The sequence below is a fragment of the Schistocerca gregaria genome, chromosome 5, assembly GCF_023897955.1.
Source record: "Schistocerca gregaria isolate iqSchGreg1 chromosome 5, iqSchGreg1.2, whole genome shotgun sequence".
In the NCBI taxonomy this organism is placed as follows: Eukaryota; Metazoa; Arthropoda; class Insecta; order Orthoptera; family Acrididae; genus Schistocerca; species Schistocerca gregaria.
The window spans coordinates 333,434,367-333,448,072 of record NC_064924.1 but is presented as its reverse complement, the minus strand read 5'-3'; the positions used below and the strand labels follow the sequence as shown (position 1 = coordinate 333,448,072).

General features: G+C 39.1%; 1 non-coding gene across 1 annotated transcript; it reads left to right on the top strand.

Moving 5' to 3' along the window:
* The first annotated feature begins 215 nt into the window (after positions 1-215).
* Trnar-gcg (transfer RNA arginine (anticodon GCG)) lies at positions 216-289 on the top strand. Its single transcript has one exon. It is a non-coding gene; the product is annotated as a tRNA-Arg (tRNA).
* Positions 290-13,706: the final 13,417 nt, after the last annotated feature.

Genomic DNA, 13,706 nt, shown 5'->3' with positions numbered 1-13,706 from the left:
CAGAAGCTCTTCTGCGAAACATGCAGAACTTGCACTCCTGAAAGAAAGGATACTGTGGAGACATGGCTTAGCCACAGCCTGGGGGATGTTTCCAGAATGAGATTTTCACTCTGCAGCGGAGTGTACGCTAATATGAAACTTCCTGGCAGATTAAGTTTGGAAGGTGGGAGACGGATACTGGCAGAAGTAAAGCTGTGAGTACCGGGCGTGAGTTGTGCTTCGGTAGCTCAGTTGGTAGAGCACTTGCCTGCGAAGGCAAAGGTCCCGAGTTCGAGTCTCGGTCGGGCACACAGTTTTAATCTGCCAGGAAGTTTCATATCAGCGTACACTCCACTGCAGAGTGAAAATCTCATTCTGGAAAGTTAAATGTGTATTTGTATATAGAGAGGCTAGTCATTTACACAGAACAGGAATAAAGTGGGTCCAAGGATTGAGCCTTGAGGAACACCTTGTGACACAGTTTGCCACTCGGAGATGTGGTCTGCTGCATTTGATGTGATTACTGCCCTTTGTTTCCTCTCCAAGACATATGATACAAACCATTTCGAAGCAACATCCCTTATTCCATTCCTGTTGAGTCTAAAAATCATCAGGGCATGGTTTAAAGTCAAACGCTGTAGCTGTAAAAGATCTCGGACTATCAGACCACCTCTGTTAAATAGCAACAGTAAAATCAGGATTCGAATCATTCCCTAAACTACAAGCCTTCAAACGACATCAGAAATCAAAATAAAAGATTTATCGAAAGAAGTAGATAAACAAAGCTGGGATAAAGTGTATAAGGAAACCAATGTGAATATGAAATTCTCTAAATTCTCCACGTTGTTTAAATTGAACTTTGAAAAACATTTCCAAAAGTATGCATGTCTATATCAACATCTCACAAAAACAGATGGGTAACAGCAGGTATTAAGAAGTCCTCCCAAACATTGAAACACCTCAGTTTAATGAAAAAGATTCACAATGCTCCAGAATTCTTAAATTTCTATAATAGATACAAAAAGATCTATAGGGAGGTGCATACTGCTGCAAACAAGTCATTTCATGATAAAATAATATATAATGCAGAGAATAACAGCAAAGCAGTCTGGGATATTATTAGAAAAAGGAAATAGGGAGAGGCAAACAAACGCAGAATAAGACATTGCAAAGTGTTGTGGATCATTTATTACCTTATCCCATCCCTTAGCAAACTATGTAAATGAGCACTTTTCAAGTATTGCAGAGAAGTTACAGCAAAAATTCCCCAAAACAAATATAAAACCTGTAAATAATGTTGTACTAAATACAATGATGTTACCTCCAACCACAGAGAATGAAGTCAATAAAACTGTTCAAAAAATAAAAAGTCAGTAGACCTAAGTGAAGTTCCAATGTGTGTACTGAAACGATGCAAATGGATTATACAAGGGATTATTCAAACATAATAAGTTAATCATGGACATGTCCAGAGTAGTTAAAACAGGCAAGAGTTGTAATTTTGCTTAAGAAAGGTAATGCAGAAGACATAGAAAATTACAGGCCCATTTCCCTACTGTTTGCATTCTTAAAAGTAATAGAAGAAATTATGAAAGACAGGTTAATGAATTACCTGAATAAATACAGTCTTTTAAGCGAATGACAGTTTGTTTTCCGAAGTGGCAAAAATATGGAGTCAGCCATAGTAGAATTCACAAAAGTTGTAATTGATGCTCTTGATAAAAATGAGTGTGTCACAGGCATATTTTTTGGCTGTTTCTAAGTTGTTTGATAGAGTCGACCACAAGATTCTATTAAATAAATTAGGAGCATTAGGAATAAGAAATGTAGCTAGTGACTGGTTTTGATCATACCTAGCAGATAGGGTACAAAGAGTAGAGATAACACATTGTTCAAATACATATAATCATTTAGTAAAACACTTATCACAACCAAAATACATTAATATATGGGTTCAAAAAGGTAGCATATTAGGGCCAATACTGTTCCTACTCATGGTGAAAAAGTTCTCTCCTCTGATGCGAGCAATATTATAGTCACTGAGAAAATGAGATAACACCTTCCCGAGAAAGAAAATTAAACTCCCAAAGAAGTTTATGATTGGTCAATAAGCAATAAAGTGACATTGAACATAAAGAAAACTAATGCCATGAATTTCAGTTTGAAGAGGAAAAATTATAATGTTAAATTAAATGTAGATGGGACCTCTATAGACTGTGTATCAAATACAAAATTTCTAGGGATGAATATTGATTCTTGGTTGAAGTGGTGTGAACATGTAAAGTTACTTGCAAACAGAATGTCATCAGATGTTATGCCCTTAGAATCCTATCATCAGTGTGTAACATGTGTCTTTTAGTTACATATTATTCATATGTACACTCAATTCTTAGCTTTGGCATTCTTTTTTGGGGGAACTAATGCACAAAATATGAAAACGAATTTCAAACTTCAGAAAAGAGCCATAAGAGTAATAACCAAGAATACTAGTTGAACTCGTTGTAAAGATTTGTTCAAAACACATGGGATTTTAACTGCTCCATGTGAATACATTTACCAATCAGTTGTAAACATAAAAAATAACATTGGTTATTACTGCACAAACAGCTCTGTCCATGACCATGGAAGAAGAGACAGACTCAACTTACGTTTACCTAGGAAAAATAAACATAAAACTCAAAGCAGCATTTTCTACCAAGGAATAAAAGTATACAATATATTACCAAAAGAGATTAAAGAATTTGTAAAAATACTTATTTAACAAGGCAGTTAAAAAGTACCTGTTATGCAATACATTTTATACATTGAAGGATTACTTAGCTAAAACAGAGTAGGGATTTGAGAAAGAAAATGTTATACAAATAAATAAATGAAAGATAAAACATCCAGCATTCCACATAACACCTACACTTTGTTTTTTTTCTTCCTTCATAGAAATACTTACCCCCAAACTAAACATAGCACAATACTAACACCTCTTCCTCTTTCCGAGCTCAACATCTTACTCATTATGGAGGGTTGCTGGCTCAGTTTTTCAGGATGGCAAATGGGAAGTTGCAGTACAGAAAATGGTCCAGATATCACCAGAGAGAGAGAGAGAGAGAGAGAGAGAGAGAGAGAGAGAGAGAGAGAGAGAGATATGAAACAATGTGTACATAGTGTGTGCAGAGACTGGTATATCAGGAGTAAATGTAATTGTCTCTAATTAGAAGTCTGTAAATATATGTGTGTATGAATTAGCTTATTTTAAATTGATCTAAACTTTTAATACTTTGACAGGTCCTATATCCCCGTAAAAAGAGATCTACGGATAAATAAAGTTGGTGGTGGTGGTGGTGGTGGTGGTGGTGCTGCTGCTGCTGCTGCTACTACTACTACTACTACTACTACTACTACTACTACTACGATAATGATGTAACATCGGTATACAGGGTACAGTGATATCGATAGTCGAACAGATAATGTGTAGTGGAAGATGTGGTGGACGATAGCTCTGTGAGGCGTGCACTGGAAAGTGATACTATGTTTTATGGAAAGCAACCGGTGTTGTATGGAGAGTGGCATCAAACTCTGAGAATGTCAATTTGCTTTACCACTGCAGTACGTAATGCCACCGCCAGCGAACTTTAGGAGCAAATAAATCGGACTGTGAAAGTGCCGCTAACAAGACTTCGTCGTGACAGACACGAACAGTGGTTTTATGCGAATGAGCATTGCTCGCATTGATATTTGGGTGATGCAAATGTTGTCTTTCGCGTTCGTTCTATCAAGCTGCGAGAGTGGAGACTTTAGGGAACTGTGCAGTATATCTAACTTTAAATGATGTTTCAGAAGTTTGAACTGCAAGAACAGAGTGGACATTTTTTACGGTGTGCATCTTGTAAAAGAGCAATTGTATGAACTGTGTATCTGCGGCTGTGGCGACATGAATGTGACAAGCTGTGGAGTTTTGGACGAAAGCGTCACGGACGGTGCACAAAAGTTTATAAAGGAACGCTATCTACACAAATGCAAGAGGGATCTTGTCAACAACTGTTGCATACCAGCTTCTTGTGGTCTGTTAATCACCATTGTGTTACTAAAAGAACTGTGAAAAATTTTTCTTCGCGTTTCGTTGGAGAATATTAACTAGCGGAAATGCACTTATCCTGCTCACAACATCTAAAGTTGCTGCCGTCTTGCTGCCCAGTACAAGGCGCATTGTTTTAGGTGATTTTATGTACTGTTATGAGTACAGCAATGTGGTTGTGACTTGTTGGATAAGGATATTGTTTAGAACAAAGTGGGAATCGTATCAAAATGTTAGAAGTAGTCATAGTCATACCACAGTAGCTAATTACAAACACTTTTCTAAGATGCTTAAAGATGTTGTTATGAAAGCAAGGTGTTTGTGTTACACAAATAGAATAGCTAATTCACAGCATAAAATTAAAACCATATGGTCCGTTGTGAAGGAAGTGTCTGGTTAGCAGCACAAGGTCGATGACATCAAGTCAGTTCGTAGTAAAAATTTCGTCTATAACACAGTTTGTTACATTCATACAACCATAGCCACAAATACACAGTTCATAGTTGATAGATATAACTCTTGGCACATGCCTTTCCGAATTGATGTCTGAAATACTCCTCTGTGAAACTGACAACAGAGCGGTTGATAAATAATTCAATCAGTGACGACTAAGGAGTCTCATGGATATGATGGAGTATCTAGCAGAATATTAAAGCACTGTGCTGCACATGTTAGCGCTGTTCTTAGCCATATTGGTAATTTTTCCTTTAAGAATAGTCAGCTTCCGGAATGATTAAAGTACTCAGTAGAAAAGCCGCATTATTAAAAAGGGATAATGGGATAACGTAGACAATTTTGGACCTATTTCTATGCCAACAGTGTTTGCTAACTTATAGAAAAGACTTTGTATGTAAGGATAATTGATCATTTTATATCACATAATTTGCTTTCAAATGTAGATTTCGGCTTTAGAAGCCGTTTAAGAACTGAAAATGATACACAGATGTACCTAAAGTGCAGGAATACTTTCAATTGTTTATTGCACAAGGCCGAAACATTGTACAGATATCATACATATGTCATTTTGAAGTGAAACACTGAAAGTTTTTTTCTTCATGTATACTGCCACAGCGTAGTTTGGTAATTCGCCGATAGTCAGCGCTGGTCACCAACAAGGCAGTGCTGCAGAGGGGGGACAACTGTCGTGAAATTGCCTCCCCGATCACCATATCTCACTCTGTGTGACTTTTTGTGCAGGGACACATTAAAGATCTTGTGTGTATACCGCCTCTACCACATAATGTAGCAGATCTCCAGGAGAGACCACAGGAAGCGACTGCCACAGTCGATGATGCCATATCGGGGTGGGTATGGCAAGACTTCGATTACCGTATTGACGTCTGCTGGATCACTCATGGTTCGCATACCGAACTTTTTTTCTCTCCTTCTTCTCCCTTTAACTTCCAGAGTTTCTCATCAAAATACAATATGTATGACATCTGTACAACGTTTAGTTCTTACGCAATAAATAATTGAAAGTGTTCCCAGGCTTTGTGTACACCCTTTATTCTCTCTTGTCTGTGGGGTATTGGACGGATTAAACAGAAGATTACGAATGCTAGGCATATTTTTTGATTTAACTAAGGCATTTGATTATGTTCATCACAAAATATTGCTCCAGAAGTTGGACCATTAAGGAGTACGGGGAGTAGCTTGTAGTTGTTTCACCTCTTACTTTAGTAGCAGACAGCAGAAGGCCAATCTTCACAGCGTTGGGAATGGCTGTGATGTGGGGGCTGAGTGGGGCATGGTTAAAAGGGGAGTGCCCCAAGAATCAATGCTTGTGCCACACCTGTTCGTTATTTATGTAAATTATTAGCACTCTAGTATTTCAGGCCATTATAAAATATTTCTGTTTGCTGATCACACTAGCTTGGTAGTAAAGGATGTGTGCAACGTTAGCACTGTTTCAAATAACTTAGTTCAAGACATAAATTCATGGCTTGTAGAAAATTAATTAATGCTAAATCAGAGTAAGACTCCGTTTTTATAGTTTAGAACATACAATTCAACAAAATCTGACGTTTTAATTTCACAGAATGGGCATATGATTAGTGAAACTGAACAGCCCAAATTTCTGAGTTTTCATATAGTAAACTGCCGTGAAAAGCCCACATCAACTTCCTGTTGCTATATTTAGTATTTGAACAGTATCTGAAGTAAGTGATCGTTCAACACGAAAATTTGTCTACTTTGCATATTTTCATTCGATTATGTCATATGGTATTATATTTGGGGTAACCCTTCCCATTCTGTAAGGATATTTTTGACCCAGAAACGGGCAGTTGGGCACCAAGCAGTGTAAGTTTGCAAACCTCTTGGCGACCCCTGTTCACAAGTCCGGGTATTTTGGTATTGCCCTCTCAATATATATTTCTTTACTGTCGTTTCTTGTTGACAATAACAGCTTATTTCCAAGAATAAGCAGCTTTTTGCTCAGTTAATACCCAGCAGAAATCGAACCTGCATTTGGATCGCTCTTCCTTAGCTCTTGTGGAGGTGTACGGTATGCTGCTGCATCCATTTTCAGTAAGCTACCACAAGAATTCAAAAATCTTAACTAATCCAGCAAATCCTTCAAATCGAGACTGAAGAGTTTCCTCATGGGTCAATCGTAGTCTGTTGAGGAGTTACTGAAAAATTAAACAGATTCTTATGTTATATTGTTGATTGCTTATATTTAAGCTTATGGCTTGATTTTTTTTGGGTTCATAAATATTTAATTTTTATGTATTATTACTTTAATGTTCTAATTTGAGGTACTGACATGTTCTATGACCTTGGAGATTTGGTCCTGTTTGGTCCTGTGGAACCATATGTATAAAAAATATATATACATATATTTTACTGCGAAATACGCCTGCTCGCGTAAATTACAGCAACCACCATACTTGCCTGAGATCCTACCAATGACATAAAATTTCACCATTGGTGCATTTCCAGCCATGAGCGCGAATCATATATACCAGTTGTCAAAACGTGGGGAATGTATACACAGTATTAAAAGCTTTGGTATTGTAACAAGTTGTAGTATTGAGAGATGTTGGTTATATTCAAAAGTGGGTAGATGCATGTTGAATCCTCCCAGTTTTCATGTAATTATTAACAGTGTTGTATGTGATTCACATTATTTTGTCACCCTTACTAAATTTTGTCAGAAGCTGTGCGCGGCTCATGTTCGTGCCGTGAGTGGCAGCAGCAGCACCGATTATCGGTAAGAGCACTGTCATACTATCTATGGAGCGACTGCTGGTATTTCCGGGTCGTCGTGTGTCGGGAGTTCAGTCAGGATGGAGCTGAAGTGAGGTCCGTAGAGCCGTGACTCGCCCGACCGTTGCCGGCACACGACTTGCGTGGGGATGACATTGGTTAGTCTCATCCGACAATGTGTATTTGGTCGCTGACCATTTATCGGTTCTCTGTGTGGTTGACTTGTGATTTGTCCTTGTTGTTCTTCAGTCATTGGGTTTAGGATTGTTAGAGTTGTTTGTGGAAGTGCTTTCATAGAACCGTGTGTAGCTTGCGTGGTTGTGACTGAACAGCTGTTTTAATGCTGTGTGCATGCAGCAGGCAGTCGGTCAGTTGGGACAGAGCAGCGAGGAAGTCTCTGCGACATGAGATCAGGCCGGGATCGCTGGCGGCATGCACGCCCGATCAGATTGTGATATGCACGTTATGAGAGCTACGAAGTTCATTGCCCACTGAACCTGGACACCGAAGTTGAGTGATCAGTTAACCTGTCATGAAACCTCAATTGCTGTGACATCTCTTCGTTCATTGCCAGTTGTTGCTTCCTAGACCATTCTGGCTTGCAGCAATATATGGTATGTTGCAGTCGGCGAAATTTTGCAGCTGTCCTCCTGTATAGTCTTTAATTATTAAACTGGGTGTTACTTACCGGTAAAGTGCACCAGCGGTATTTTCTGCCTTGTGGTCGATAACGCCCCAGTTACCTGCCCTGGGGTATTTTCCTCACCATGTTGATGATGTCCGGCATGGCATCTTGTTCAACAGCCTTTTAGTGTTTTGTTAATATTTTTTCTTAAGAGTGGTTATTGTGCCTTGGCTGTTCTTACACGCCAATTTGGAAGACTTAGTGTTTCTGGTATCTTTATCCTTGGCTCATATTTTTCGTTGTCATACCATTGGTTAGGCGGAAGGGAATTGATTAGGTTGTTGGTTGGTCCTTCAGTCGTCTCTGGGTTGGGTTGCCATCCGATTATGTAACCTTACTCTGTGCTGCCTGTCTCACCTCACCACATTAGAGCTACCTCATCAAGCCGACCCTTGGAACATTTCTGAGCACCAGTGTTCTGTTGGTTTTAGATCGTGATTTTTCGTTTCAGTCTGATGTGCTGTGCGAGGCCTTCAGCCGTCTATTAATTTAGTATGTTTTAATTTTAAAATAAGGCCATCGGCCAACTTAAATTAAATTTTGAAGTTTGTTTAAAAACTAAATTTTGAAAATTTGTCTAAATGAAATTCTTGTTATCCAGGTCCTAAGTTGTTCAGCGTGTGGCTTTCAGCCGAGCTTTCACGTGAAATATTTTTAAGGTAAGGCCTTCAGCGATCTTAAATTTTGAAAAGTGATTTGTTTAAATCTATTTTTTTAATCTGCTCTGTCTGAAATTCTTGTTACCTAGGCCCCAAGCCCTGCATTGTTCAATGTCTTGTGTGTGGCCTTCAGCTGAGTATTTAAGTGAAATATTTTAAGTAAGGCCTTCAGCAGTTCTGGTTTTTGGCGTGGTTTTGGGCCTTCAGCCCAGGAGGTATTGCAAGTTTTCTTAACTAGGCCTTCAGCCATATTATTTTAATTTGATCCTTTTAACGCAATATGTAATTAAGTGGTTCTTAGGAAAATAAAGTGTGTGTGTGTGTGTTTTGTGCAACAGTAATTGAGTATGAGCCCCTCCACAACCATAACCTGATCTGATCTATCCTGCGGAACCAGATTTCGATTGTCTTCGACGTTTATGAAGTACCAGAGGGTATATACATAATTTTGTTGCCTCAGGTTATTTTCAGATGAGTTTCTTGTAAACTTTCGGTTTTTCAGTTCAAATAAAATGGGATAGTGACCAGTTAAGAACAAATAGTTTTGTTTTCCAACTAGAATTTTGGGTGACTTCACAGTTCAGATAACGATAATTATTTTTCCTATGGAGTGAAGGCATCACATAACCTCTACCAGAAAGTACTCAAAAGGTATAAGCGTTCTATATGTATCGATATTTCGTGTGGCTGGCACTCTTCCTCCTATTTGATATGCTCAGGTTCGACTTTGATATGTAATGCAGACAGTAACTACCATTTATTATTATTATTACATCTTGTATATTTCGACACTGTTCATGCATATTTGCTTGCATATTTTAAGGTTTTTATGAAGCATATAATCCAGTCTCTACTTGTCACCTTACATACAGGCACACGAAACATAACTCCCAGAATATTTTGGCAGGCCACTATCAAATGACAGACCCAAAGAATAAAGCAGCAGATTCGACCCAAGCATTTTACAGACTCCTCCCATCAGAACAACAAAAGAAAGTGAAGTGGCGATGCATGCAGGTTACGTGTTGTTGAAGATAATAGCTAATGACTCAAAATCTTTTGTAAGATGGTGATTTCATAGAAGAATGTTACCACAGTCTAACGTAACAGTCGCGACACACTGCTGTAGAATAGACTTAGCCACTGTTTCTATGTTTCGATACAGTGTATCGATACGTGAAAGTTTCAGTGTTACGAAGCGGCTACGGTTCACTGTTTCGAAACACAGGTGTTTCATTCCGTCCCTGTCTCGGATAACTGGACCAGATTGATCTCGAGCCAGACACAGAAACAGTATCGTTGTTTCAAAATAAGGGTGTTTCAGTCCACCTGTGCTTGGAACGAAATAATTGTATCGAAACAGTGATGTTTCATTCCCCTCTGTGTCAGACGAGATTCGGTCTCGGCACAGGCACTGAAACAGAAACACATTTAACATACCACTTCATGAAACACTTTCAAGAGTGTCGAAATCTTTTTGACAAGCAATAGTACTAAGCTTAAGATATCCGAAAATAAAGTTTCGTTTCTAGCTGACTGTCATATTCCAAATGTCGTTAACATTTGCTTTATAAACACCAACCAAACAATAAAAACACATACTATTCGCAATCAAAATACTAAATATGTGAAAATCATTCAGTTAAATTACACTTTTTGATAACATACGCTTCTCTGTTCATGTACAGTAATCATATTAAGAAACTTAAGCAAGTCTACAACATTCTGAATTTAAAAAAATATACATAAATCTGATGTAGGTATAATTGCAAGCAATCTGACATTTTACTGATAGTCTAATGGTGAACGGGAAGGACTAATAAGTATGGTGAATGTATAGTAACGATTCGAAACACCTTGAAAGAATTTTTTTGTTATATTTTATTTATTCGAATTATTTGGCGTTATTTGTGAGTCTATAGTCACTGTGCCTATTATCCTCAATGATACTCTTTGTTTGCATGGAAATTAGCAGGATGGGTACATTACCCATACTAACGGAATGTGGGAATCCCAGTAGCATATCCGTTGTTTCTGCAGTTTGATCCCATCTCCCATTCGTTGTGGCTCTTCTGTCTTCAGTATGGCTGTCCTCAGCCAATAGAAAAGTATGAAAGTCACACGGCGCGAAAGCAGCACATATGCTGCAGGAAATACTGAACTCCCAAGACGCCTAAGTGGTAATTTCATACTTTCTGCGATATGATTAGCTCTTTCGCCCCTCATTTGTGTTTATGTGGACATACTTATACAGTAGACAGTCAAGATGATAAAATGTGTAGGTTTATTAGATTACAAAACACAAACTGCTTCACTGTTTTGAAACAGCGTATCGAAAACATTACATTGTACTGTTACATTTGTTTCGAAACAGTTACATATTTCAGTTTTTACCACCTCTACCGTAGAAGTTGTTACCGTTCGACAGCTGGAGCGACACTAGCTCTCAACGCTGCGAGAAAGGAGACTGTCAGACGCGTCGTAAGCATAATGCTTGTATCGCATCCCATTCCTACGTGATTTACAAAATATTTTAATGATTTCTTTTCCTCCAAGATTTGTGTAATATCAGATGATACAGAGGTTTCTAAAATAAGCGCAAGCAGGGATTTAAAAAATCACGAATCCAATGCAAGCTGCAACACACACATGAAGCACTTGTGACATTGGGTAGAGCTGCAGCTTAACATGTTGATATCAAAGGAACATGTTGATATCAAAGGAACATGAACTCACAGATTCACACATAAGCAGCACAGAATGTACCTCTACGTACAAAAGGGATCGACTCATTTGTCGTTTCTTACGTCTACTGTGTTTTAGTCATTGTCGCCTGTTGCCACAAGTATGGCCATCATCTTAATGTTATTCTAAGTGGGACAAGCAACTGGCAGATATTGTAATGCCCACAACCAAGTCCAGACAAGACCAGTGAATTACAGCTTGATGTATTCTTACTGTATTGTGAAATGCATTGACATGTTAGTATTGTCTGACACATACTTAACCATAGTCTTTAGAATTAGTAGTCCAGACTCCATTTCTTTAGTCTAGCGGAACAATCACCAACAAGCGTAAATCATAATGTTGGTTACTCGGAGAAGCTGATAGACCAGCCGTGGAACTGATGACAGTCCAGGAGCCAAGACTCCCCCAAAAGGCAGTGTGTAAAGCGAATGGATGTGCCACTCAGCAGACTAACAGGGCACTGTCAGTTAAAATCAAGACTCGGGAAGTGGATAAAGAGGAGACTACACTGGCAAAATATTAAACTTTTTTCATTTTGTGGGCAACATTTCATTTAAAGTAGCAAGTGGTCTTCTGTTCACCATATAAGATAGCAGACCTTTGGGATCGATGAAGGATGACTTTTTGTCATCATCATCAGGATTTCCTTCCAGCGAGCTGGGTAGAACTTGGGGAATGATATGCCTCCATTGGTTTCTGTCCTGGTATAGTTTTTCCCCCTCGACTACATCCCATGTTATTCCTCTCCTCTCGATATATTCCTTAACCTGGTCTGCCCGTCTCTTTCTGGGCCATCCAATTGGTCTTCTTCCTGGTACTTCCATCTCTAAATACTGGCGTGGAGTTCGAGAAGGGGCATTCGATTCACATGACCGAAGCACTTCAGTCTCAAAACACTCAGCCTCTCCTCTGTAGTCAATGTCACCGCAGGTCTCCTAGTTTTTTGTAGACCCGACATAAGGAACTTCATTTTGCATCCTTGTATTTAACTTTCTTGTCTCTTATTTATGACACAGTTAAAACCAAGACTCAGTAAGTGGATAAAGAGGAGACTACACTGGCAAAATCTTAAACTTTTTTTCCACCCCCCCTGTAGCTGCCCCTGACGCGCATACTGGGTGGTCTAGCTATGTGCGTCCCACTGGCGCACCGCCAAAGCCGAGCCAGACTGTTACATAACCACTGTCTAGACGATAAGCGGGCAGTGTGGCAGCGGGAGGTCCAGTTTGGGGAACTGTGTTTTATAATTTTTTCAAACTGTTGCATCCTTGAGCCCCCGGTTCGAGATTTACCCTTGTCCGGTTAGTGGCTGATGCTACAGATCTTTATTTATGAAAATATACAGTACAATCACCGACAAATTTTACATATTCACATACACCTTTACTTTTAATCCAGATTCATTAGGATTGAGTTTTCTTTTGTTACGTGTTTACAATACAAATGGAGAGTCATAAGCAGATTTCCCAAAGTCTTTATTAGCAAGTTCAAGCATGTGGTAGGTACGATGGACAATTACACCTCTATTATTAAAACTTTCAAGTTCAGGTACACTAGACACTCCGCTACCACCTGTCACAATGTCTTACATGACATGATGCTGTTGCAGAATAGGCATCATGGCAATCAGTATAGTAAATTTTTATCAAGTTGTTGCATCCTTGAGCCCCCGCTTGGCGATGTACCGCTCAGCGGTTGATGACGTCAGCGATCAGAGATTAAGGGAGCAAATTTATCTCCTGTAAGTTCTCCTGCAGTTGCCTGTGCAGCAGCAGGACACAGACTGAGCGTAATGCGACAGAGCGCTTGCTTATATAGTGTGCGAAAACTTTGTCCTTAGATAAGGACTTAGTTTTCGCAGCGGCCAGCGGAATGCAATCCCGGACACCCGCTGTAGTAGCTCTAGCAGCGCGCGTACCCGCTGGCTCGCCGCCAAGGCCAAGCGATAAGTGTTTACATAAAGCACGTGCTGCTAGTGCTACTACAGCAATTTTGACCAAAAATCAGAGGTGATGGAACAAATGCCAGACATGAGGGCACTGATAATGTCAACAAATTGGATCAATATTTGGTGTATGTGTTAGTTTCATAATAAATTTCACGTCTTTTTTTCCTGTAATACCACAAAACCATGGCTTTTCCAGTCATTGAGGGAACTCCACCTGTAGCTAGTTAATTTTGAGTGGGGCAGTTTGTGCTTTTGCAGAAGTTAAACTTTAGTATATCTAATACTGTACAAGTATTTAGAATTGGAACTAGTTCTAGTAAAGCCTCATGAAGAAAAAAACAAAAAAGCGCACACCACCCCACCATTAACTGAACTATGCCTCCAATTCATACACTAACCACAGGCAAT